This window comes from Panicum virgatum, chromosome 9N (genome assembly GCF_016808335.1).
Source record: "Panicum virgatum strain AP13 chromosome 9N, P.virgatum_v5, whole genome shotgun sequence".
NCBI lineage: Eukaryota > Viridiplantae > Streptophyta > Magnoliopsida > Poales > Poaceae > Panicum > Panicum virgatum.
In genome coordinates, this window is record NC_053153.1 from 56,982,781 (window position 1) to 57,009,771 (window position 26,991).

Genomic DNA, 26,991 nt, shown 5'->3' on the forward strand with positions numbered 1-26,991 from the left:
CCAAAATGACACGTCTCTCGTTGTTATCAAAATTTGAGAGCCAATTTCCTAGGACATGGGAAATCGTTCTTGGCGGGGTTAACCCTGTGGCTAAATAGACTATCTTCCAAATCTCTTTTGCATGGTGACAATCAAAGAGGAGATGTATAATTTATTCATTATAATTATAGAAGCAACACCTCAAACTCCCCTGCCAATTCTTTCTCGCTAGATTATCTTCTGTTAGGATAACTCCTCTTTGGAGAAACCAAAAAAGGATCTTTATCTTGAGAGAAATTTTTAGTTTCCAAATGAATTTATGGCGAAAGAGAGCATTTTGACTTATCTTGTGGAGGTACATAAATCTAACAGTAAAGACCACTGTCTTTTATGTAAATTCCATCTAAAGTGATCACTCCCTTCAACTAAATTGATGTTGGTTATCTTAGCTACCAAATCAAGCCATTATTGGAGTTTTTCATCAACCAATGCCCTTCTAAATGAAATGTTTAGGGGTTCTAAACTTAACACACTTGCTATTGATGCATATGGTTGGGTGAGCTATGTTGTAAATTGATGGATACTGTTTTTTGAATGGCCTTTGGCCCACCCAAGTGTCCTCCCAAAATTTCGATTGTTTCTGGATCCACATGCCAAGATTTCTTTTTTAATCTTCATTAACCCTCTCCAAAAAAGAGAGTCGTTCGGTTTAGCTTGGATTGTGTTAGAGATTTTAAGCTCAAATATTTATTTCTAAGTAAAGACTGCCATGTGCCTTCGCTGTTTAGCAAGTTTACTATCCATTTGCTTAAAAGTCACATGGGCTTAATGTTCTCCCATGAACTCATCGACAGGTGTGTCATCACTCATCGACCCCTTTTACTTAAACTATCTCTAGCTAAGAGTTTGTTTTGTAAAAGGAGCCAATCAGTTAATCGTATATTCTCGCTGTTTCAAAGTGTAAGTCATTTTGTCTTTTCTAAATTCGTATATTTTATTATGCAATTAGATATACATTATATTTAGGTACATAACAAATACTATAAATTTAAAAAACCAATACATTTTGAAATGGACGGAGTACTTTGCATCTAACATTTGAATATAGAAAGAGTGGGGTGCTCGTGTTCCACGAGTTTTGGTGGAAGAACGCGATCACTGGTTTTGGATCGAGCTAAAGTTCTTTTAGTCGATCAGGTTGGGTAAACCTACCTCCTTCGTAGTTTTGCAGGTTAAACTTTTAGCACACGTCTTTGCTAGCCCCTGAACCAACAAAAATCATAGTGAAGCACACTAATAAACCTTAAGCTTTGTGTCTAATTTCTCACATATTTAGCCATATTATAAATTTAATCAATATGTGGTAGTTTATATGGTTATAGTTAATGGTACGGTTTTACACCAAGAGCAAAATAATTAGATAAAACGCTTGCTAAAAGCAATGCACTGGAGACTGTCTATCAATACCCGTCAAGTATGAGGCTTTTTAGTGAAATAGGAGGGGCAAGCCCCTATTTGTTTATATTAATAAATAAAGAGTTAACAGAGAAAAAAGAAATAGATTTGCACAATGTGATCCAGACATTCTAAAATGTGGAGGAAGTACTTTTTGTTACGTCATGTATAACCATGGAAAATTCTTTCTTAAAAGTTGCTTTATGGGCAACCCTTGAACCGAAGGTTGTTGATTATTGAAAATTGCACCATTTCTTGTAGTCAAGATACTCCACCCCATGATGACGATAATTTCCATGAAATAAGGCCAACACAGTTGCTGCTTAAAAGATTCAGGATCTCTAAAGGCTCACAAGTTGAACTGATCTGTAAATGTAGAATGTTCGAAACATTGTTGCAAGAAAGGACGACACCGAAGGTATATAGTCCAAAAACTGCAGGTTCTTTTTCCTTTTAGTGACTCTCTGGTGTTCCATGAAAGCTAATAATATAAGGTTAGGCAGGTTCGGTTTGAATTAAGTTAGTAACAAAAAGTTAGTACAGTGCCCAAATATATAAGTTGGATATATAATCACCTGGGGAAGTTTAGTAACAAGTTTGCCATCGATGTTTTCTAAATAAAACATACTCCCCTACTAGTTCATTTCAAAAGCGACAGGATTTTAAGCAGGATTGAACTTATATTACGTATACTCCAGTGAAGACTGCTGGTTCATGTCAAACGTCAAGTTACCCCGCCGCCATGCCCCCCCCCCCCCCCAAACACACCCACCCAACCCACTTTCATTACCAAAACTACGTTATTTTTTTGTATGATGGAGTCTAGATCAGATGATTGTGATACACAGAAAAAGAGTTGGAGTTGTTTAGTTTATGCCCTTAGAAGCCAAACCAAAGTTCGAAAATGATAGGAAATATTGCTTGTATTGAAGTCATACCTATCTATGAACATTTTGTTATTATCCAGATTTTTGGTATCCAACCAAATGAGGGCCAAACAACAAAAATATACTCACTTGATGCATATCAGTACACACTTGACATAATAGTAAACAAGATAATGAAATTTAGGTGAAAGCAACAGCAAGCAAACTTTGACACACGCAAGACGGTTCATGCAGTACACACTTGACCCCAGGGTGCCTTTATTTTTCCCAAGAGCGCACATAATACTGGACTGTGGACACGAGACAGGACGCGAAGCACCTCACCGTTTTGATCGACATTCTTCAGGCAGGACGACGCATCTCTTGCTAGATCTTGAGGGTGCCCACGAACCGAATCCCTTCGGGGATCGCCTTGAGGATGCCCTTGACGTACTCCTGGAGCTCGATGGAATTGTAGCGCGGCTCCTGCTCCTTGAGGAGGCCCGGGAGCGGCGCGACCATCCCTCGCACCGTGCCCTCCTCCACGAAGACCACGGTGGTGCGGCCCCTCCCGGCGTCCGGGATCACCCGGTGCTCGACGCTCGTGTAGGCGCCGTTGGTCAGGACGTCGAGGATGTCGCCGATGTTGACGAGGAAGGCACCCGGCAGCGGCCGCACGGGGTACCACCTGCCGTCCTTCTTGATCTACAGGCCCGGCGTGTCGTCCACGTGCAGCAGCAGCGTCAGGCCCAGCCCGTCGGTGTGCGGCGTGATGCCCAGCACCTTGTCCGGGTGGGGGCACGGCGGGTAGTAGTGCATCGCCATGCTCTGCCGCTTCCCGGTGAAGGCCTCCACCAGCTCCTCCTTCTCGTCTCCGATGTCGGCTGCCATGAAGCCCAGCAGCCGCCTCGCGAGCTTTGTCATCTCCGTTGAGTACGTGGCGAGTGCATCGCTAGAAACCAAAGGAACATTTTTGCATTTATTTAACCAACCTCTATCACACGATTTCTGTTGAGTATGAAACTGAAACATTTAATCTACACGCCCAAAGGAAAAGACATGAAACCCGAATGAACGGAACAGGAGACGGACCGGAATTCGGGCGGGTTGGTGGGCCACAGGTTCATGTTCCTCTCTTGGACTGGCTGCGTGATGAGGATCAGGCCCTCCGCCCAGTCCAATTTGTCACCTCGCCCCCTGCTGTAGTGGTGGCCATATCCTTCAATGCCAGCACCCTTTTCCGGCACTGCCACTCTGTTCTTGATGTCCAGTGGCAGGCTGAAGAACTGCACAGCACTGTCCTTTATAAGCTGTGCTGCAGCTTCGTCAACTCCATGGTTCATTAGCTGCACATGAGCATGTAGTGTAGAATCAGGGTTCATTTGGAACCGCACTTTGACACACACACACAGCATGGGTTCCAAAATGAACCTGAAAGAATCCCCAGTGCCGGCACGCATAGCCAAGCTTCTCCGTCTCCATGGCCGAGGAATCAGGGTCAAGAAGCTTGGCCATGTCGACGACCGGCAGCTCGTAGGCCTCGTCCTCACCGACCACTTCGGCGGCAAGGACCTCGTCCGTCCTGATGTAACTCTCGGGGATGTCGGTGGAGTCGCCGGCGAACGTGGACAGGGCGGCGCCCGTGATCTCGTCCCTGTTGACGAGCTTCGCGCTAGCAACCTCCATTGTTCAGCTGTTCGCCTGTTCTAGTGTGTGCGTGCACCTCCCGATTTGGCACCGCTGGTATGCAGTAGGCCGCCTATTTATACGGCTGATTGCTTTGCGCTGGTATTTGTGGTTTGGTAATCCGTAGCATTTTCCACTTGCATAGGCAAACAAAAATTAGGATTGTTTTTGCATGTGTTGCACACCACCATCAGCAGGATTCGCATCCCTTTCCATCGCACCGGCCCATATCTGCTTCTCTCTGTCTCCATATATCCGATCTGGCTATCTGGTTGGACAATTCTATGTGGTCGCTTCCTCCTCTCTCCAACTATAGTTGTCCGTTTTTAACAAGTTATACGTAGGATTAGGTCCAATGACTTTCCTTAACTTCAACTACAAGTCACAGTCAGAAAGCTTGTGTTTTATCCATTCAATTCCTTATTAGGTCCAATAATAATAGTTTCTTCTATCCCTTGACCTTGACAGCACTGTTCTTTTGCCTTAACTCCACACTTTCGTTGTTACTAGCCCCGAAAAAAATCGATTTTTTTTCTATGCATGCATAGGACGATTAGCTATTTGTGTGATATATATGTCGCACAATCTCAGTTACACCATAGCAACTTCTTGCTTCTTGCAAGTTTTCATTCTCCCTTATCTTCTTTTTCTACCTTAATTATTCTCTTCATAATTATCTACGCAGTGGCGAAGCCAAAATGATTTTGACCCTGGTGCACCCTCCATTACAAATTTACAATCAATGAAGCTAGTATAATTTATATGGTAAAATTCAGTTAACTATTAGGAAAAATATTTGTCACCATGGTGCTTGTGCATCAGAGAAAGCTCATGTAGCTTCGCCTCTGAATCTACGTATATGCCGAGTTTTTTCGTTGACTTGCTTGTCTTTTCCACTGTGATCACTAATCATATTAAGCAGTGCCTGGTGGCAACTTAAAAGCCCGAAGCACAGCCTCAACGTAACACGCGCGCATTAGTGACCAACAAGTGCTAATACGTTCGTACGTTTCAACATGCAAACCATCAAAGTTAACTACTGACCAAAATGGACGAGCCTCCTCTGCAGTACTGTAGATGGACACATCCCACTAACTCGTGTTAATTATAATTTTTTTAGATTACACAGAACAACTCAGACACTCACAGCGCACCATACTCACCCAACACACGTACGCATAAACCATACTTCTATAAACATCTTCGAAGACTGAGCCGGCAAATCCTTGAGATTGACGAAATTGCGCCTTGCTGTCGACAGAAACATCGCCTACCACTGAAAGCACAACGCCGTTAAATCATAGAAAGTATCACTAAAAGCACAACGCCGTTAAATCATAGAAAGTTCAAATCTCTGTTACCACTGAAAACACAACGCCGTTAAATCTTAGAAAATTCGCTCACACATGGAGTCGAACCCAGAACCTGAGGTGCTACTGAGGCTCCTGTAACCACTAGGCTACATGCTTTTTCGCCACAGTTAAGTATAATTAACCACGCTAACACTGCAAAATGCCGCCTTGGCTTCATGTAGCAGCAGCTAGCTACGTTCATATATAGTATTTTTATGAGTTTTTACTGTGCAGCACATATACAAATTCATAAACACATATTTGTAACTGCACAAACAATCAAACATCACATGTAGATCCTTGCTTTAGTATACCCCAAGCGTTTTTAAATATATGACATCTATGGCAAAAGAATTAGTTCATTTTTAAAGTTATATAATTATCTTTTCCTAACACTACTACAGAAATGATTTCCAGGGACACCTCGTTTTTTTTCCAGGGCGGGTGCAAATGTACCCCGTTCCTACAACAGAAACTGGGTACTGTAGCATTTCGCCCGCCCTTGGAAATGCATCTTCGGGGGTGGATGATGGCACCACCCGCCCCTGAAAACAGGGCTCCTTTTCAGGAGCGGGTGGTGCCGTCACCCGCCCCTAAAGATTCGATTTTCAGGGGCGGCCGGTGCCATCAGCCACCCCTGGAAATGTGCCCCATTTTAAGGTGCGGCTGGTGGCATCAGCCGCCCCTGGAAAACCATTTCTAGGGGCGGCTGGTAATGCCACCCGCCCCTAAAAAGCACCATAAATATCTGGGCGCGCCACTTCTTCCTCCTCCCGATAGAACAGTGCTCTCTCGGGGGAGGTGCTATCCGAATTTTCCATGCATCATAAATAGGGGGAAGGTTTTAAACTCGATTTTCTTGAAGTTGGAGGCTCTAGGAGGTAAGTAGCACCTAATTCTATGTTTTTTTAAGCTATTGGATTAATTTTAATGGTCAAATTGTGCTCTCATTCCTCTAGCTAGATGTAGATCTAAATTAGGTGGATTTAACATTTAAGCCACGAATTACTTTAACTTTTTGGATAAACCTACGCTATTTTAGTTGGTGCACATGATTAGGTAATTATTTGGGCCCAATCTTTAAGTTTTAGCCTCATTTAGATGTGAACATATTTCCAAAAAATATACAGGAGATAAAAAATGATATGATTTCCCTCATTTATTTATGCACATGCAAGATATTTTTTTCCATCCTATGTTTTTACACGAATAATTATTTCTCTTGTTTGAAATTATGTGAAATCCGAAAGAATAACAAAATACCTTCAGAAAATGCAAGACTTTAACCCTAGGATTAACCCTTGTTCAAAGATTTATTATTATATCGGATGACATAGTAAATTGACTTTTTCCAATATTTATGTTTATGTGTAGATTTACTTGGCATATATTTCACAAATTATTTAAGATCTTGTTTTAATTCGTTTGAATCATGTATTGTTTTTCTATTGTTGGTGTTTAGAGATGGATATAACTTGGATGTACAAAGCACGAAGGACGGATGCATATTTCTGTGTAGAAGTGGATAAATTCATTCAAGCTGCGGAAAACCATGCAAGAATTGAGAAGACACAAATGATACATTTTCCATGCAGAACCTGCAAAAATATGAGATTATTCAGCAACACAATTATAATTAGATCGCATGTGTTGATTAGTGGTTTTGTAGACAACTACATGATCTGGAATAAGCATGGTGAAGAAGAACAACCACAGAGAGAGAATTCAATCGATGAAATAATGCAAGAGCCCGAGTTTAATATATTGTTTTGATGCCTTTGATAATGCTAGCTGTGAGGATCAAGGTGTTGGTGGTGGTTATTTTGATGGTGTCGACCGGAGTCCCATCGATTTTGGCAGTGATAATGATAGCAATGAACTTGATGATGGTGATTTTCTGAGACAGTTGTTGCGTCACACTAAAGTGGAGCTGTTGGTTGGTAGTGCAAAGGGGTTAGAAAACTTCGAGATTGTGAAGAAATGCTAGGGTGGTGATGTCACCCGCCCCTACAGATCGTTTCCAGGGCGGGTTGTGGCGTCACCCGCCCCTGGAAATACCTCTCCTATAAATATCGAGGCGCCTGGGGACTTAGCCACATTTCGATTTGGAACAGAGGGACGCCGGCAGGCTGCCAAAATTTCGACCCGAGCCCGCGCCGCCGCCCGTTCTCCACGCCACCGCCGCCATCCAGCCACGCAGCCGCCGCCGTCCTCGAGCTCCAGCGGGATCCGCGCTGCCTAACCCTGGGCATGAAATACCGAATACCGAGTACCGAACCAAATTTACCGAGAACCGAACCGAAAGTACCAAAACCGAAATATTCGGTTCCCTGTTCGGTTCCTAGTTCTGGGGAACCAAATTTACCGAGGTATATTCGGTTCCGTACCTCGGTAAACCGAAGTACCGAACTAGTACCGAATTACGCATGTAGCAGCTCATGTTACGTATTTGTTATGTATTTATGGACAACTTTGTTACATATTTACAGTAATCTACTCATGTAGTATTGTGGCCTTTTATATGTATGATTTTTACACTATTATTCTCTATGGAATCATGTTGAATTTGTGTCAAAGTTGGCTATTGAAACTTGATATTGCATGTCATTGTAGTCTGTTCGGTTCTTTCGGTAAATACCGGAACCGAACCGAAAGTACCGATACCGAATTTCCTCGGTACCGAGTTTCTGCAGTAACCAATCGGTACCGACTTCCTGAGGAACCGAATTTGTATGGGTACCGAATTTGTATTACCGAATGTCAGACCCGGGGCAGTGGGACTGCTTATAGACATAGAATGTTCTAGAGTAAGGGATAGATCATGGATGTATCTTACCTCTCTTGTAACTACCCGAATAGGCGTAGAACTAGCTGCAGTATAAAGGAAACTACCCGATCTTATTGAAGTATGACTCCAACTGTACTCGGCTAGGGCTTTCCATGTAACCCTGTCCCCCCGGATATATAAGGGCGGGCAGGGACCCCCTCAAAACAATCATCAACACCTGAGGCAATACAAACCACCACACAGGACGTAGGATATTACGCAACTCGCGGCCCGAACCTATCTAAATCTTTGTGTTCCTTGCACCATCGAGTTCCAGAGCAGTCGATCCCTACCTACAAACCTTACTACTAAGGGTATCCCTGAGCAGGCTTGGCGGTAAACACTGACAGCTGGCGTGCCAGGTAGGGGACTCGGTGAGTTCATCGGCGAGTTTGATGGCCACCTTCACTTTCAACACCATGGCACCTCCTCAAGGTGCCACCTTCGTCTTCGGTTCATGGGTCTGCGTCGCCAACGGTTCGGGCGGCTTTGACAGCCACCTAACCAACTCACCCACGCTGAAGACCATCACGTCAGAAAGCTCCAACAAGCTCGCCGGATCAGATGATCATGGCATCATGCTGCTTCCCGACCTTGCCAAGGAGATCGAAGACAACTCGGGTTCTACTCGGACTCAGATTGATCTCAAACCGAATTCTACTCGGATTGAGATTCCTCTCGCTCAACCCGTCCTTGGGTTGCGCAATGCATCCTCTACTTACAAATAGATGATCAGCTCCATCTATTGAAATAGCTTGGATCGTCTCCTTTACGTCAAGAACCACTCAGTGACCACTAGCCGGGAGGCACCCGTTTTCGACTGATCCAGTCGAGTCATCTCAAGATAGCCTGGATTTCATCACCAATGTGCTGGCAAAAATCCAACTCAAGTCCTGCCAAAGTCATACTCTCACAGAACTACTCGATAACCTTCGAGAAGTTGCCAGCATTGATGATCTCCCGTTTCAACACGGTACTCCCCTTGCAACCGAGAGGGAGACGGGTTCCGGGGAAACTGTCCTAGCTGATTGCAAATCAGATCTAGAAAGCTTCTCCCCCAAACGTTTAGTTCCGGTGATCATCCAACAAGCCGGAGGTGCTCCAAGCCAGCATGACCCCAATGAAGCTTTGGATAAGATTTCAGAAGACAATCTGACCCAAGACGCTCCACAAGATGAGGACGAAGCCACTCGCATAGCTCGCAGGGCAAGAAATCAACGCAAAGGAGAACACAGGGTCCGAGCTGCTGAGCGAGCTCGCCTTCCCCCGCGCAATCTCAACAACGAATTCAACAATGTTGCGGATCCAGTCTTCAGAACCCCAATCGCCACGATGTCAGAAGCAACCCTGCGTCTCATGCAGATGCCTCAAAACCCAGAGATGGAACATGTCATACACCTTACCAAAAATGCTGTTGAACAACTCGAGAGACAAAACCCATTGTCCTCACTTCACGGCACTCGGTCGAGGGCCACCGCAACAGTCATACCTCAAGCAAGCCGTACTCCTGGAGGCCATCATCAACAACAACAGCTGGAGCAGCAAAATCAAAGAAATCAAGAGGATCAAGAAGTCGCAAGCATCCATCGCCCCAGGGGTGGCCAACCACCAGCAAACAAAGCTCTTGGGCCCCAACCAAGTCGCAACAACAACAGCGCCCACAACAGGGAAGAAGTAACCAATTCCGTACTAGACGCACGGGACATCATCAACGCAAGACGCAGATCACAGCTTGCAGACAACTCCGATCGCTTCCAAGCCCTCAGCAGAGTCTTCGATAATGTCGAGTAGCCGAAGGATTTCAAGCCAACGAACATCCAAAAGTACGACGGTAAGCAAGACCCTTCTCAATAGTTACGTTTATACTCGATCGCTGTTAGTGTTGCAGGAGGAGACACCAACACCAAGGTCCTCTACTTCCCGATGGCCCTAGAGCCCGCACCCCTCACGTGGCTCGAGAGCTTGGCACGCGAGTCCATACACTCATGGGATGATCTCAAGATGGCCTTCATCGACAACTTCCAAGGGTCGCTACATCGAGTAGCTACCCGACATGCCTTGCCTATGTGCAAGCAGGAGAAAGGCAAATCGATCAGATCCTACGTCAAGCGCTTTTTCGACACAAGAGTCACCATCCCCAACGTCGCCGACAATGATGTCATCGACTACTTCCAGAGCGGCATTACCGTCCGGCCTCTATACTGTGATTTTAGGCACAACCGCCCCAAAACAGTAGTGGAGTTACGCGACATGATGCAGCGATGGGCAGACAAAGAGGAGCAAGAACGAAGCCGCTTCCCATGCCGTAACAACGACAACAATGGGAAGCGCCACAACGACCGTGGAGGCCCTAGTAACCAGCGGGATCCCACGCATAAGCGCAAACTTGACGATACCGTCGGTACTATGGATTGCACCCCGCGTGGTAAGAAGAATGATAAGCCGCAGGATCAGTTCGACAAGATCCTTCACAACAAAAGCTGCCCAATCCACCCCAAGAGCAACCACTCGATGTGGGAGTACATGATCCTGCGTAAATCCTTCCTGTCGGCGCCTCCAGATGCTCCTAAGAAAAAGCAGAACAAGGATAACGAAGACGACAAGAAAGACCCCGATGGGTTCCAACAGCCTCAAAATGTCGTCAACGTCATATTCGGCGGAGACCCCAGCTTGTCTAAGCGAGCCCAGAAGCTTTTACTTAGAGAAATCCTCTCAGTCGAGCCAGCAATTCAGAGGCCACTAAAATACAACGAGGTCCCCATCACCTTCTCCAGGGAGGACCAATGGACCAGCTTCTCTGAACCCGAAAAGTTCCCGCTGGTTCTCGACCCAGTTGTCCAAGGATTTAAGCTCACTCGAGTACTCATCGATGGTGGCAGCGGACTCAACTTGGTCTTCGCGAGTACATTGGCCAAGATGGGTCTCAACTACATGAGCCTACTGACTCCAGGCAAGGCCCCATTCTGTGGCATTATTCCCGGAAATTCTTCTACACCGATTGTCTTGGTCACCCTCCCGGTAACATTTGGTACAGAACAAAACTTCCGGACGGAGTACATCAAGTTTGAAGTAGCCGACTCCGAATCTTCCTATCACGCCATACTGGGAAGACCTGCGCTGGCCAAGTTCATGGCAGCACCACACTATGTGTACCTGCTCCTCAAGATGCCAGGCAGCACAGGAGTACTCTCCCGCGAGGAGACCTCCTCAAATCCTTTGAATGCGACAAGGAAGCAATAGATCATGCTGCCACAATCCGAGTTCCTAGCTCCATCAGCGAAATACTTGCTACAGCTAAGGAACTCTCACTCAACAAGGACTCAATGCCATCCAAGAAATCAAGCCAGTCGTCGGTTAAACCAACTGGCAATGTGGGCACCAAGACTATACAGCTACAAGAGGGAGATGACTCCAAAACTGCTGTCATCGGAGCTGGCTTGGGCGACAAATAGGAACTCGAGCTCGTCAACTTCCTTAGGGCCAACCGAGACGTATTCGCGTGGAAACCAGCGGGTATGCCAGGAGTGCCCAAGGAGTTGATCGAGCATGCCTTGAAAGTTGACCCCACAGCTACACCAAAGAAGCAGCGGCTATAACGTTTCTCCCCGGACAAGCGAGAAGACATCAAGAAGGAGCTGGTGAAACTACTCGCAGCAGGGTTCATCAAAGAAGTCGACCATCCAGAATGGTTGGCCAACTCTGTACTCGTCCAGAAGAAAAACAACAATGAGTGGAGGATGTGCGTCGACTACACCGATCTAAACAAGCATTGCCCAAAGGATCCTTTCGGGCTACCCCGCATTGATCAAGTAATCGACTACAAGACCATGTCCTTTGGGTTGAAAAACACTGGTGCCACTTACTAGCGTGCGATACAACTGTGCTTCGCTGACCAGCTACATCGCAATATTCAAGCCTATGTTGACGATGTTGTCGTCAAAACCAAGACCCAAGATCAATTCATCACTGACCTGGAAGAAACCTTCAATAGCCTCCGAAAATTCCGTTGGAAACTCAACCCAACCAAGTGTGTCTTCGGCGTACAGTCTGGAAAACTACTCGGGTTCATCATCAGCAACTGAGGAATCGAGGCCAACCCAGAGATGATCATTGCCATCATGGCCATGGATGCCCCAGCTACTATCAAGGATGTCCAAAAGCTTACAGGCTGCATGGCAGCCATGAACCGGTTCTTGTCCAGACTTGGTGAACGGGGCCTACCCTTCTTCAAGCTCCTCAAGCGACAAGACAAATTTGAGTAGACTACAGAAGCCGCGGAAGCACTCGAGAACCTCAAACATCATCTCCAGTCACCGCCAATTCTTACAGCTCCACTACCAGGCGAGGAGCTACTCCTCTACATCACCGCGACTACTCACGTAGTCAGTGTAGCAGCACCGCCTAAATTAAACCGGCTTAAGTGCACTAACCATCATCTTAATACTTAATCCAGTTACTGTGCACTTAAAACTGTGTAATATGACAGGCTGTCAGGTAAATCCCGATTAAACTACTGTACTCTAGGATCACAATTGCACTAGTAGACCCGTACGAAGACGAGCACAAGTGATACAAGCATACAACAAAACCCAAATTAAACTACAATAATGAGTTATACGGATAAGTTAGCTAGATCAAAATACAGAGTTTTTAAACGTACAGCGAAAGTTTAAAACGGAGTTTCAAAAACAATACGGTAGAGGCAAACGAGGATACAAGGTGAACTCCACATCCTGCCCACCGATGTGATGCCGATCTGCCGACCTTCACGGAGAAGATGGGACCCACTCGACAGTCCACCCAGGAGGAAGTGGTTGTCCAATCCAGGATGCACAGACCTCCTCGAAGTCAGCGGAGACACAACCTGCTCAAAGGGGTTACAACAACAATCCTGAGTATACTAATACTCAGCAAGTCTTACCCGACTATAGTATATACTTAGCCAACTCCTAGACATGCAAAGCTGTTTGGCTCTGGAGTTGTTTTGCTGTAAAGCTACTAATAGTGGATCCTTACTTTCAGTATTTTAGCTCAAGTTTATTATACAAATACCGACTAGATTTGCCTGTACATCTAGAGCACGCATGGTTGATCACATTATCTTTTCATAACACCACAGCTATACCTCATATTCTCAACTTTCCATTCCCAATTCCATCATTTACTACGATGTGATAGAGAGATCAAGGTTCTCATATCCGCGAGTCATGGCGAATCGATTCGATTTAACCTTGCAAGGTAGACCTAACCAACACGACACATGTAAACCCTGTCAGGCCACACGCATCAACTGTTTCCATCGTTACCACGACATCTGAATCGCACCTGCTAAAACCCAGGTGTTGGCCCCCTCACGGCGAACTCCCAGAGAACCCGAAGGTGGCATCCATCCAACACCCGCCAACTCCCACGCCCAGCGTAGCAGGTAGGGATTCAAAGTATCGTTGTAAAGTGGTACACAGCTTACCGGTTTCGACTACCTACTAATTCCGGCATGTGGTTAGTGCTGTTCAATCCTCGATCAGTAGTGCCAACAACGGTACGGTCCTCAATCGAAACAGGCGGAGACTCACTTTCCATACCTTCCATAACCATAACCAAATTCATCTCCGCCCGGTCTCCATTTTTCCTTTCTTTCCCGAAGATTCATTCTTTAGCAACCCTTTCATAAGTAACAAGGACCTATATCTCGCGAGTGACAGGAATCACTCGACTTCTACCGAATCCTGATTAAGCATTGCAGTACTAACGACCTGTACACTAGTAGAGACTCCTAGGTACCTAGGGAGACATGCATACTAGGGTTTCATTCAACTCCTAGAAAACTTAATGCACAATACTTAAATAATAACATTGGATACTGAAAGTAGGGGTTATGCTCCGGGGCTTCCCTTGCAGGTCAGCAGGGTTAGTGATTTCTTCGGAAGCTTGATCAATGACTTCTCCTGGCTGCGGTTCTCCTGCGAAAGGCTCCTGGATCGGTTCGGCAACCAGCTCGTAGGCGACTTCGGTTTCAGCATCTATACGAATAAGAATATGCCATGCACGAAACTCAGGAAACGATGCAATGAAATGCAATACACGCAACTGGAAGCATAGGCATGACCGATAAACAACACTCTCAAAACTACGGTCCAAGGAATGGTGTAGTGCTGAGATGGGGTTTCGGTTGCTAATTCCTTTTAGCCTGAAGTGTTTCCTTTCAAGCAAGGCTATTGAATTTACCTAGGACGACTAATCGCACCTCTAGAGCACAAGGAGAACATAAACTACGGACTTAAATTTTAACTAACCACGAGAATCGGGGATAAAAACCGAAGCTAGGAAATAATTAAAGATCAAAACTTAATACTCCACAAGGATCTAGTAGCACAACCTTTCTATCATGAAAAACTACTGATAAGGAGTGCATAAATAAAATTACCAACATTTATTGATATAGAAAAGCATTTCTTTTAGCCCTAGAAAAGGAAATCAAACACTAACAGATCCACAAACATGCACATAAGCTATGCACCTGAAAATTTTTCAGTGGACTACACATACAAAGAGTAAGCTACCAGTAAATTTTCAAGATTTTTAGACAAATAGAACAACAGCTACAAATAAACTAGCTTAAACGCAAACCACAATTTTAGCAGGGACAAAATTGACATTTCACATGCTTGAGTATTTTTCCTTTGAAGATCTTGATTTTAGAAACCTAAAAAAATTTACTTTACATTTTTCACAGTTTTCTATCTTTTTCTACACATTTTTAAAGTCTGCAGCCGAAATAACCATAAAGGAAAACATAAAAGGGGGCTGACAGCCGGGCCCCACATGCCAGTGGGCGCCGGCCCAGCTCCCAGGTTCCCCCTCCCCTGTTTTCTCCCGTGCTGGGGCCATGGCCGTGGCCACAGCGGCGGCGGCCGACCGGCAGCTCGCCGGCGGCGCGGCCTGGGCCACCCGCAGCCGGAGCAGCCCAGTGGGGCCGGCACAGGACGGAGCAGGGGCGGCTGCGGGGAGGCGCAGAGGGGGCGCGCGTGCGGCGGCCCGCGGCGGTCCCCGGCGTTCCGGCCCGGCCACGGCCGGCCGTGGCGGAGGCGGGGTGCGCCGACGACCAGGGGCTCAGGCGGCTCTGGGGTGCGCGGACGCGCAGCTGGAGCCCGCGCTAAGGCAGCCCACGGCGGGTGCAGCGGCGGCGCTCGGGTGGCCGCGGCAGCGCGGCACGTTCCCGGCGTCGGTGGCGCTGGAATCGAGCGGGGAAGAGGTCGGGGATGGAGAGGAGGTCGCGACCGAGCTCACCGTGGGCTTGATTTGGGCAGAGGGAGGCCGGAAAGGGAAGTTCGACGGCAAGGGCGGAGCTTCGGTGGAGCTTCAATGGTGGCCGCGGCGGCGAGGCCCGATTCCGGCCGGGATTGGCACAAATGAGCTTGTGGAGGGGCGGCATGGGTGCAGGGCAAGGCGAGGGAGGTTGGGGCATGAGGAATCGAGCGGGGGCGGCGAGCTACAACTGGCGTGATGAGCTCTGCTCGCGTCGGCTCGACGTGCGCGAGAGCTTGAAGGAAGGAGAAGGGGATGAGGAGGAATGGAGGATGGGCGTCGTGAGCGGATAAGGAGGCGTCCGCGCAGCGTGCGAGGATCGCTGATGGCCGACGCATGGAGTCACCGGCGTCGGTCGCGGTATGGGCGTCGGCGAGAACAGTGACGCACAGGAACATCACAGTAACGTTCAATGAATTTTGACCCAAGTTTGACCATCCAAAACTCAAATTTTCCTATAGCAACTTGAAATTTGGCTAATATAAAAGTTGTAGAGGAAGAGAAGATCTTCAACTTTTGTTTTGGGCGAAAGTTGATTTGAGGTTCGGATCATCGAGAAAAACGGGGTCAAACATGGCTAAAACGATGTTTACTATGCGAACAAGATTAACGCTAATGACGTGTTTAAGCCACGATTTGTGATTAAACATGGGATTAGCGAGCACAATTAACACAGGGGTGTTACAGTCAGTACGGCAATCATAGTCGAACGCCCAGAGGAAGGCCATGCTTACGGCGTCCAGAGACCAGTCTACTTCATTAGCGAAGTACTCTCTGAATCAAAGGTTAGATATCCATCAATTCATAAACTACTATATGGAATCCTAATCACCTCCAGGAAGCTTCGACACTATTTCGATGAGTACAAGATCTTAGTAATAACTGACTTCCTATTGGGGGATATACTCCACAATCGAGATACCACTGGACGAATCTCAAAGTGGGCAGTTGAACTGGGAGCCTTGGAAATCAATTTTAAGCCAAGAACAGTAATCAAGTCACAAGCACTAGTCAACTTTCTAGCTGAATGGCGGGAAAATCAAGTCCCAGCACCTCACAACATCCCTGAGCATTGGGTAATGTACTTTGACGGCTCACTCAAGCTCGACGGAGGCGGCGCGAGAGTTCTGTTCATCTCCCCCAAGGGCGAATAGTTAAAGTATGTGTTCCAAATCTTATTCAAAGTCTCCAACAATGAAGCTGAATACGAGGCACTGCTACACGGCCTTCGACTAGCAGTCGCTCTTGGCATCAAGCGACTACTTGTCTACGGCGATTCTCTACTCGTCGTCCAACAAGTAAATAAAGAATGGGACATGAACATGGACACAATGGATGTATATGTTGAAGAAATCAGAAAGCTCGCAAAAAAATTCTCAGGATTGGAAATCCACCACGTGGATCGTGACAACAACGTGGGAGCCGACGTCCTCTCCAAACTTGGTTCTACTCGAGCAGCTGTTCCACCGGGAGTCTTTGTTCATGAACTACATCATCCATCAGTCAAGGTACAAAGCCAATAAGGTACTGATGCAGGGGCCTCGGCCACAGTCAGAGAAGTACTGATGATTGAAGAAGACTGGCAGATTCAGTTCACTGACTTCATCAAGGAGTTCAAGCTTCCACCACATGTCGATCCCAAGTGCACTGAAGCTGCCCGCATCATCAGGCGTAGCAAGGGTTTTGTCCTCGTCGGCGACAACATCTGCAAGCGTTCTGCATCTGGCTTCCTAATGAAATGTGTTACCCTCGAAGAAGGCAAAGACATCCTCAGGGAGATACATGAAGGAGTCTGTGGCAATCACACCGCATCACGGACACTAGTCGGCAAGGCTTACAGATAAGGGTTCTTCTGGCCAACAGTTGTTTCAGACGTAGAAGACCTTGTCGGACGATGCCCCGGCTGCCAATTCTTCGGCAAGAAAACTTATGTCTCAGCACATAACTTGATAACAATCCCTCCTTCATGGCCGTTCGCCTGTTGGAGTCTGGACATGATCGGACCATTAACCATAGCTCCAGAAGGATTTAATCATGTGCTAGTAGCAGTCGACAAGTTTACTAAGTGGATCGAGTACAAGCCCATTGTCAAGATCTCGTCAGACAGAGCAGTGGATTTTATCTCTGACATCATCCACCGGTTTGGATTTCCTCATACTATCCTCACAGATCTTGGCTCTAACTTCATATCACAGTCTTTCTGGGATTTCTGCGACAATTCTTGCATAGAGGTCAAATATACTTCAATAGCTCACCCTAGAGCAAATGGTCAAGTAGAGCGTATCAATGTCACTACAAGAAACTATTTAGTCTGTGATGAAATTTGCATGACGTTCTTTGAGAACGTCATGGATTCGCTATTATGGGTACTCGTCCCAAAAACTGTGACATTTTATTAATTTCGTTATAATCAGGCCCAAAATACTGTGACGTTTAAAAAAATTCGTCACGAATAACAAACTAAAGCCCAAAACACCGTGACGTTTTTTCAAATTCATCACGCCAATTGCTTTTCAATTTTTTTTTCTAATAGTGCCACATCACCCAACTTACCTATACGAGCATTCACATCACCGGCGCCGGTTAGCAGCAACACAGGCTTTTTTTTAATAGCGATGCGGCCCAGTCACCCGGCCCGGCGCTACTCTTTTTTTTCGGCCCAACTCTACTCACCCCGCCGGTCCGCGGCGGCTCTGCCGGCCCAGCTCGACTAGACTCCAAACTTCCTGGGTGGAGGTCAAAAATAATTAGTGGAGGTGGGTTTGAACACAGCACCTAATGCTTAAGACCGGCGCGCATCTACCACCAAGCTATCTCTGTATTTGTATCAAACTTGCTATTTACTTTTACTTAATTCAACTAACCAACTACCATAAAAAAACCAGCGATTCGTCGCGTTGGCCTCGTTGTCCTCCCTCCGATATTTAAAAATCGACGCAAACACAATAAAAAATGCTGCCACCGGAGGTCGAAACCAGGGACCTGACTGTCCAAGGTCCACAGCTCTACCACTGGACTGCTAGTTATTTTGTGAATATTGTGACATGGTTCACATATATATACATAAATAGGCACAGGTGGGGACTGGCGCGATGAACAGGACACGTGGCTTGCCTGGTTTGCTGGATACATCATATTTTCCTTTTTAATCCGTAGTAAAAACTTGAAAGTAGTATTTCTCAGTCACAGTAACTTCAAATTTATCGATTCTTTTTTTCTAAATTTTTCAAAAAACACCAACTTTCTTTTAATAGTATTTTTTTTTGCATGTTCATCACTATTTCATGAGTCGTATTAATATGGCTTCATTTCTCCCAACTTAGAGGAGAACACGAAAATATATTTTTGCATAAGAATTGTTAATGTAACCTCATGTTTTCTAATGTTATGGTAAATATAAAGTTATATCTAAATTTGAAGTTCATACATTTTCGTAAAATGTTATATGATACTTAAATCTCGAAGTTTGAGTGGAGTTGTAAGAAACTCTATAAGACATGTATCCATTTGTGAACAATGTATATACCACTTCATCTAAATCATCTATTTTTTTGTGGCAAACTTATGACCCAAATATATGTTGACATGCCAATTTTTAGCATTTTTTAATCACATTTAGATTTTTTGTTGATAATTTATGTGGTTCATTGCAAACAAAATTTTGATTTGTCCATAGCAGGCAATAGATTTTTCCACCCATCTACTGGAAAATGCATAAAAAGGAACATATGAGTCTAAATATATATTTTTTACATTTTTTAAACTCTCATCGGAGGCACACGCAATTCAAATTGAGATGAAAAGGTCAAATTTTCACTAAATAAAAGAAAAAACCAATTAGGCAGGCGGGCTGAATTCATTTTGGGCTTCCTCCGCCTCCTCCTTTCAGTAACGAGGCAGCCCAAAAGTATTGGCAAATGTCTATACTACCCCAGCTTCATCTAACTCTATAGTCTATAGGCTTCCAGCAAAACCCTAGAAGGGTTTCTTGGTAATCTTATCTCATCCGACGCCACCGCACCCATATCTTCCGCATCTCCCATAACCCTCATCCGCCTCTGCTCCCCATCTCCTCCTCCGCTGCCGCACCCCAATCTTCTCCTCCGTCATCCCGCCGTGGCGGCCCCGAGTCCTCCAACGAAGCCGCCCCACCACATCGTCCATGACTCCTACGCTGCCGCGCGTCCGTCCTCCTTAGATCCACTTCTGCTCCCCCTCCGCCTCATGCCATGGACGACTGGCCAGCACCAAATTCGACCGCGCCAGGTTCAGATCCGGCTGCATGGGCATGGTATGAGGAGGGCCGCAGCGTCAGTATTCGGCGCGACAACCGGCAGTCAGCACTAGCGCGTGGAAGACGGTAGCGGCCTGCTCCTCCGACTCGCTAGCGGGGCGGCGGCTTGCGGCATGGGGGCGCGGCGGCTTATGGGGCTCGCGTTCTTTCAATTTCGCTTTGCTGATTTGTTCGTGCCCTGCTCTAATCTTGAGTGTTTGCATCAGCAGGTGTACCCTCGCGGAGCCAACTTGACTGGATCAGTGGCCTGTGGAGGCAGCCGTGCATGGAGGATGGATGCGGCGACGGCCTCCTCGACCTCAAGGACTCGCGGTCAGCCACCTCGCTCGTCCTTGAATCTGTGTCAATCTACGTCTCCTACCTCGGCTCCTGTGTCCGACATCTCCGGCGGCTCCTTGCCCACCTCATCGGCGGCTCCTCGCCCACCTCACCGGCGGCGACCACTACCCGCTTCTCTGCTCCAAGATCCACGCCCTGCTCCCTCGTCCCTCTCTTCCAGACTTCGTCTCCTCTCCTGGCAATTTTATGGCCGCATCTCTCTCTTGCTCTCCCTCCATATATGTCTCTCCGATTTGTTTACTGATGTCCTCCAAATCGATTTGGTTTCAGACCTGGGAGCACCCATGCGTGTGGCTGGCTTTTCTAGTGCCAAGGTAAGCGACTGCTTAACCTTTGATTTGATGCGTGCTTTTGGAGATTGAGTGATTGTTTGCTGCTAGCTTTTTACATCTTGCACTTGATGTATTCAATGAAATTTCTGTTAATCACATTGTGCCAATTCGCTGGATTAAATCAGAAAGATGTAATGCCTATTACAAATTACAACCCTCTGTGATTGTTTACCTCTATTTTTGTATTATAAAATCGAGTAGTAAAAACGCTTTGGGTGCAACTTCAAAGAGGGACAGTACTATATCTTATGTACAAATTTGTTTTGATCCCATAACTGAATATTTGTACATGTATTATCCTAGTATTCAGCATTGTTATCCTTGACCCAAGTCTTACATGTTTGGCGAAGCATCTGCACCTTGACTGATATTAAAGCGCAATAGATCCCCTGAACTATTTACTCCCCCTCTTAATTACATTGTGAACATGCTCCTTACATTTTTAGCTGCTCTAGCTAGTTGATAACAATGGAACTAGTCCATCTTAGTTTTCCAGGATCAAGGGCTGCTAGCACTTACTGTTGCTACCTTATACATATTTCTAAACCCTTATACTAGATTTGTTAGCTTATACTAGAGTTTCTACCTTTAAGTTCAACCACTCAGTACACATATTTCTAAATTTGTTACCTTATACTAGAGTTTTATGTTCCTATCTTTACTTTTTTCTGAAAGTAATATGAAAGTTAATACATTAACATTTAAATGCAAATATGTTTCAATCATTACTTTTGCTGTGAAAGTAATATAGGTCTAAGTGTTTGTCTGAATTTATGCTTGTAGTTTCAGTAGATATTTGGCCAATAGTTCCCATTGCAAATATTGCGTGCTGATAATTGTTTGGCGATGTGCTCTCTTTAGGTTGTGGATGAGATGCAGCAAGGAACAAACTGTTAGAAAAGATTTGTAGAGGATGAGATGCTTTGAAACAAGCCATTGCAAGAGATTGAAAATTTGAAGATGGCAACTAAGGGGTTGATCCATTACTTTTTTTTCTTACCTTCTAATTTATGATTATGATGAAATGTCACTGCATATTGTCTTGTATCTTGTGAAAATTGTTGTAATTCTGAAAATGGGTTGTAATTGCTTATTGTGATTTCTGGGATGGAACTTTTGTTTTAATAAGTGGGCTGGAAAAACTGGTGGGTTGTTTTTTATATGGGCTGTGTAAAAAGCTGAATCTGGTTAGTTGATAATAAATGTTGGGCTGAAATTAGGCCCACTCTGAATTGTGCCTTTTCAAAATTGGGCTGGCAGCACCTGCTATGTCACTTGCCAGCTGCCATGTCAGCTGCCAGGTCATTAGCCATGTCAGCTGCCACATCATCAGCCACGTCAGCCGCCATGTCGGATGCCACGTCAATGTCCATGTCATTGATGTTTGAACACGTGGCATTATTCGTGACAACATCCGTGACGTTTATTTTTGTCATAGATATTGGGTTTGGGTTGGGCTAAGTGGGCTTTGGGTCATTTTGTGATGGTTTAGAAACGTCATAGATTGTGTTAATCCGTGACGTTTACGCAAAAAACGTCGATCGATTTAATCTGTGACGCTCATTCCATGACGTTATCCAAAATTGTCACGAAACTGTCATAGATATTATTTTGTGACATTTTTTTAGTGATCTGTGATAAATTTGTTTCGTCATAGATTAAATGATTTCTTGTAGTGTGTCTTAGTACTCGACGGCTTGAAGAAAAGACTCTACGATGCCAACACAAAGAAAGGTGGCAAGTGGATTCAAGAATTACTCCATGTGGTCTGGGGGTTGCGAACGCAACCTAGCAAAGCAACTGGACAAACTCCTTTCTTCCTCACCTATGGGTCAAAGGCTACACTACCCACTGATATCATATGGAAATCTAGAGTAGAAGCCTACCAAGAAGGAGAGGCAGATGAAGCTCGACAACTTGAGTTAGATTCAGTCGAAGAGGTCAGGATCAATGCTTTGACTCAATCGGCTAGATATCTTCAAGGAGTCAGGCGCTATCACAATCGCAATGTCCAGCAAAGATCTTTCAATATTGGAGACCTAGTTCTACGAAGAATTCAAGATGAGACAGATTGCACAAGTTAAATTCCAGATGGGAGGGACCTTTCATCATATCTAAGGTCACAAGACCCGGATCATATAGAATTACTGATGCAAATGGCAATGAGGTACCCAATTCCCGGAATATTGAACACTTGCGCAGATTTTATCCTTGATCCAAGTAACATGGTGATGTCAGTTGATCTCTTTAATAAAGCAAGGGTTTTCATCAGCTTTTCGACTACATTAAAGGCAGTTTTCAATGTGACACCATCATCTCTGACTACTCCCCAAAAGGTTTTTTCCAACCAGGATAATTTGTACAGATTCATACTGACTGGATAACCAGTTCAGGATAGCTTACACAGTTCTCTGTCGGGATAACTATACAAGCCGCATCCTTGTCCTCGATATAAGGACACAACCTACTCACTAGCTCGAGAAGGAATATGGATACCTTTACTAGTTTGTCCATCTTGGGTAACTCGACGGAGTTCATCCTAACAGATCAACTATAAGGAACTCTAGCCTTGCTTTAAAAAGACAAAACTACTTGCTCGAGTATGTTATGGATACTACTAAATTTTGTCCTTCTGGGGTAACCCAACGGGGTTCATCCTAACCGGTCAATCTTAGTAGTAACTCCAGTCTACAAGTTAGACACCCTATTCGCCAGTTCAAATAGGTATTGGATATTTCTAAGATGGTTTTGTCTTGGATAACTCGACAGGGTTCATCCTAATAGATCTATCTTAAAAATTACTCCAGTCTGTGGTCAGGACAACTTACTCGCTTGCTCGAGTAGTTTATGGATATCTTTACAGTTTTTTCTATCTAGGTAATCCGACGGGATTCATCCTAATTGACCAACTGTAGAGATTACTCCATGCTAACATTCTACTCGACTGGTCGAGTAGTTTCTACTTATCCTACGGTATCAGATAATACTTCTGAAGACACACCAACAGGATAAAAGCAATATATATACAACGACAAGATCTTACAGAAGATGACAGAAACTGTTACAGGCAGATCATTCTGCCAAGTTCTTCAAAATCTCCTCAGCAATTACTTCCGACTCTTTACAACAGCCCTATAATTTCTCATCAGAACAATTAGGAGCTATTCCTTTAGCTATGGGAGCTAAATTGTACTGAGGCAAGTAAGACTTGACAACTCCAATCATATGAGTCATATAATTCTTGGAGGTGGCCGTCATGACGTCGAAGAATTTCATGGGAGCCTCCTCTAGATGCTCTACCAAAGATTTACTACTCGACGACCCCTCTTCAGAATCTACCATATCCACAATAACCTGAGCTACTCCTACTAGTCGATTATGGTCGCTTGGAGAGCCTGATGGCAGGATATCTTAATGATTATTCAAAGCATTGATGAACAATATCAAGATAAGGATCAAAATACTCACAAGCTTGAGCAATCTGTAACTGTTCTTGGAGCTTGGCTTTTTCTTCCTCGAGGCTCTTGATCTGCCGCTTCATGTCTCAAAGTTTTTGATGATGCTTTCGGTTTGCTTCATACAGCTTGTTTCGAGCAGCAAGAGATTCATCTAGTCGTTTGGCAATTAGAGCATTTTTCTGCTCCAAGGTTTTTTGATTGTCCACAGTTTTATACAAGGCATGAGACTTTAAGAAAGACCGATTGGCAACTTCCTATAAAATTCCAAAGTGAGATTGGTCAGATGTCACCAACTACTCGACACAAACAAGCAGCAGCAAAAGAAGGTTTACCTTGGTATATTTAAAGCACCATTGCATGGAATCTGCGAGCTTCTTTACATTGTCTACAGATAGCAATGGATCATCAAAGAGCTCCTTTCCCAACTCCTCCTGTGTAGAGTGGGGCATAGATTGAAAGGGTACTAGTCGAATAGTGGGATTCCTCGACCCCTCAGCTCTATTACTGCCAATTCTAGCAGCACTTGAAGTACCTTGAGCAGCTGCAGAAGGAGTAGGTGCGGGTACCTCAAGAGCCGGCTCCTTTGATGTCTCAGGTATGTCCGCATTCGGGGAGAGAGTAGTCGAGTTCTCGATCAACCCAATTATTGGAGATTCGGGGGTGGATCGAGTACTTGTCTCTGGACTACTCTCCATCCAGTTACGGAAGTCCTGGATCTAGTCCTTCTCATGGGCTGGGAGATATTGGATCCTAGCCAAGTGAAATTTGAAATAATAAAGCTGAGGCAAACATGATCTAATTAAAGAATGTCAGATTCTTACTGTCCACTGTCGAGACGACGTATTTTCCTTTGCAACATAGCTCCAGGAGCTGCTTTCCGCTTCTTGCCATCATTAGAAGGAGCAGCATCTACTGAAGTTGGAGGCATACAATAACATGTCTTATAGTTTTTCAGCAAAAGAGGCAAGAATTTGTCAGAAGATTAAAAACTTTATCTACAAGTACTTGGCAGTGTTCTTCAACACTTACCCTGGTCTTCTCGGGAGGATTGGCTACCCAGAAGAGTGCTGGTAGCTTCAAAGACTTGTCAAAGTTATTGAGTACTTTACAACATCTTCTGATTGCTTCGGAATTAGCCATTGCTTCGGGTGACAGTTTGGTGGGATCCTTTGTACCTTCATATATGAAGGCAGGATGTTTTCGATGCTGGAGCGGCTGGATCCGATGGCTCACAAAGGAGAAAACCACATGATCACCAGTGACTCCTTTGTTTTTCCAATTTGCAATAGCTCCAAGGATGCACTCGACTTGCTTGCCACCAGGTCCTGTACTCGACCAGTTTTCTTGGACCTGGGGATGTAGCGAAAATGGCCTCTCATGCCATATTTCAATATAATGTTTTAGTGATTGATATAGACAACACAACACTTGGACTAATATGATTGTTAAGATGACAATTCTCAGGCTTTTAGGTTCAAGTGATGACAAAGGACAAGAATTGAAGAGATCGTGAAGAAATCCAAGTCGAAAAGATCAAAACGAAGACAATTTGCTATCACCGGTTAAACCGATGATGAGCAAATTGCACTCATCGGTGCAATGAACACAGAAGCTGCGAGCTAGGGTTTGGCACCGGATTAACCGGCGTTGGGTGTTTTACACTCACCGGTGTAATGGACTTGGAGGCCGAAGAAGCAGCAGGAGTTTTACAGGCACTGGTTAAACCGGCGATCAAGGCAAAGTGAACGTCGGTGTAGTTGTCCAGAGAGTTGGTTTTCGGGAACTCTAGGACAGTTACATGCACCGGTTAAACCAGCGATGAAGATACATTCACCGGTTGATTACGTCGGTTGATTAAGGTAGCCGTTGAAGTATAACGGCTAGTTGGAAAAAGGTGCTCACCGGTTAAACCGGTGATGACACAAAGTGGATCATCGGTTTAACCGATGATAGCGCTTTTTGTCAACCACTTTTCCAACGGCTCTTTTGGGGTGCGTGGGCTATATATACCCCCCAAGGCCGGTTGCTGCATAATGTTGGATGCCAGAAAAGTTGAAGGAAGTGTTGCCCAAGCAAACTAACATCTCCAACCATCCTAGCAAAGCTTAGTGTCATATCTAACTTGTGAGAAGCTTTGAGAGAGTGCTTTGTGCACTTGTATAGGCATTAGTTCTTGCGAGAGCTCCCTTGAGCAAAGTCTTGCTGCGGCAAGCAACCATGTACTCGTCGTGTGACCCTGCGACTTGGTGTGGAGCGGCAACGACACTTTGTGCGGGGAAGGAGACCCCTCTTGGTGAGAAGCTCCAATAGTGAAGACGGTGTCGTTGGTGACGCTTTGAGAGAGACGGTGGTGGTGGCCTTGTCTTGGTGACTTGGCGCCACTTAGCCTTTGCTTGCCGGAAGCCTTGGTGGCGAACGCAAGACGGTGATCAAGCGAAGAGACTCGGCATCACACTTGTTCGTGTTGGACAAGTGGCCGTGGACGTAGGGAGGGACTTGGTGTCCTAACCAAACCACGTTAAATCGTGTGTCTTGGTGTCTTCACGGGAGTTTGCATATTCTCTTCCTTACCTCTTTACTTACCATATTACATTTCCGTATTTGCTCTATCTTGCGTGCCTTTACTTTCCTAGTTAGTTTGATTAGGATTGGCTATAGGTTGCAAGTCTTTTAGGGGTAAGTAGAGAGTAGCATAGATAAACCTTAGTCATAACTAGCATGTGTAGGACGTGTTAGGTTTATCTTATGCAAATAGATTGAGCCCTAGGATAGAAAGCGATTAGCGACCCTATTCACCCCCTCCCCCTCTAGGATCGGACACCCCGGTGATCCTTACAGGGGAGCGCCAGAAACTCTTTCTAGGAATGGAGATTCAAAGTTCCCGACGTGAAACCAGAATTTTTTCCACTTGATTCCTTTACCCGTTGGATCATAAGCTAAGTACTCATCCCGAGTCTCAGGGTGAAGTATTAGTTCACATCCGCCAACAACGGAAGGTTTAGTGGCATTTGGAATGGGTACAAGGATGAAGAAATGTTGGAAAAGATGGAAATGGGGAAGAATCCCAAGGAATGCTTCGCAGAAATGAGTGAATATGG

The 26,991-nt window shown here is 45.3% G+C and overlaps 1 pseudogene; it reads right to left on the minus strand.

The window, feature by feature from the left end:
* Positions 1–2,441: 2,441 nt before the first annotated feature.
* LOC120691721 lies at positions 2,442–4,039 on the minus strand (annotated as a pseudogene).
* Positions 4,040–26,991: the final 22,952 nt, after the last annotated feature.